Source organism: Pogoniulus pusillus, chromosome 7, assembly GCF_015220805.1.
Source record: "Pogoniulus pusillus isolate bPogPus1 chromosome 7, bPogPus1.pri, whole genome shotgun sequence".
NCBI lineage: Eukaryota > Metazoa > Chordata > Aves > Piciformes > Lybiidae > Pogoniulus > Pogoniulus pusillus.
The window spans coordinates 14,357,682-14,359,499 of record NC_087270.1 but is presented as its reverse complement, the minus strand read 5'-3'; positions in this window follow the sequence as shown (position 1 = coordinate 14,359,499).

Sequence of the window (1,818 nt, the reverse complement as noted above, 5' to 3'; positions counted from 1 at the left end):
TGAGAGAGCGCGGGAGCGAGGCCTGGCGCGGCGCAACCGCATAATGCGGGCCCCGCCAAATACCGTGACTTGGATGAAGCGTGAGCACCCTGAGGGAGAAAGGGATGTTTCTGAGTGGCAGCGGTGGTCATTTAGTCTTCCTGATGTAATTGGGGTGAGGGAGTGTAGGCCCTGTATACCAAGGAGATGGGAGATCAGGTATGGAGCGAGCAGCTGCCTGGCCTGAGATGTGCTCTGTAGTACTGAAAAGCTAACAAATTGCAATACTTGTAACTTATAAACGTAAAGGTGAGAGTAATAGAGCACAGGAACACTTGCCTGGCCAGCCTGCAGCTTCCCCACCTTTAGGGGCATTGTGGATGTGATGGGAGAAGTCCCTGATAAACCTCACCTAGGATGACCCAGTTGTTTTATAGTTCTGTCAGTCACAGTTTTACACAACAGTAAAGGTTGGGTTGACATATTTGGCTTAGTACAACAACAAAGATGCAGAGGATGATCCTAGATGATGGAAAAACCTAATCCTTACTTTACCATGCACAAAGTGCTGTGGTATTGTGTAGCAACAATAACTCTTAGGTTCATTGTGAGCTGTTATACCTGGTGCTCTAATTCCAGATACCTGAACTTAAAAATACTAATCGCTCAGCAGACCTTAATGGGAACATGGATACCTCAGTGTAATTTGGTCTCTTCTCACAGGTAATCAGTGACAGAACAAGAGGGAATGACCTCAAGCAGCAACTGGGCAGGTTCAGAGGGACATTAGGAAAAAAAGAGTCACAGAAAGAATGTTCAGGCATCGGAATGGGCTGCCTAGGGAGATGGTTGAGTCGCCAACCCTGGATGTATTTAAAGGTCATTCGGTTGTGGTGCTTGGGGATGATGGTTTAGGGGTGAACCTTGTAGAGTAGGGTTGTCAGTTGGACTCGGTGATCCTGTGGGTCTTTTTCAAATGCAATGTTTCTGTGATTCTGTAAATTAGTAATATTGTAAATACCCTAAGGTGTAAAGAACTAGGAAATAATTTACAAGGCAATATGTAAGAAGATTTGCATGAAAACTTAATTACTTAAGCCCAGGGTTTGTGGGTGCATTCCTTGTCTCCACTAAAATTAATGTAATGTCTACCACTGTCCTCACCTGTCACACTACTGAAAGACTGAAAAGTTCTTCCTAATGTTTAAATTTCTTCCCCTCTTAATGTTGTATGACTGCTGTCTTAGAATTGATTTTTCACATGATTTAATTACTACTTTGGGCCTACGTGAAAGTATGTTCTCCTCTTGCATACACTGGCTATAAATTGTTCTATAGGAGCGGCATCATTTTAAATGTGCTTGGTAGCTGCCAGCAGTCACTCTGTTATGACCAGTGATGCTAACTGCTTGCTCTGGCAGTAAACAATGTTTATATCTTGATTTTTTAAAAATATGATCTGCATTTGCTAAAGCTCACTGCTTGTAACGGTGTACAGTTACGGCTTTAGAAAATAAGTTGCTTTGTGAGTAGTGTTTTGCACCATAAACCTCTGCACCACAGTAGTCTCTTCTTCCCTAGCATTCCTGCCAAGCATCATGGCCCACCAGTCAGGGACTCTTTCCCACTGGTGGCACTGATGTCACAAGTGTCAGGTAAGTGGGAGAACATGTGGCCACATACCCTCACGGCCACTGCACCCCGGCAGTTCTTGTCAGATGTGCCTTCTGCCCACTGCTGTGCTGGCAAGTTGTTGTTGGTGACAGCTTTGCTAGAGAGAGGCAATAAACACACATCATGATCTGAAACTGGAAACCTTGAGAAAGAAATTGGGCAAGG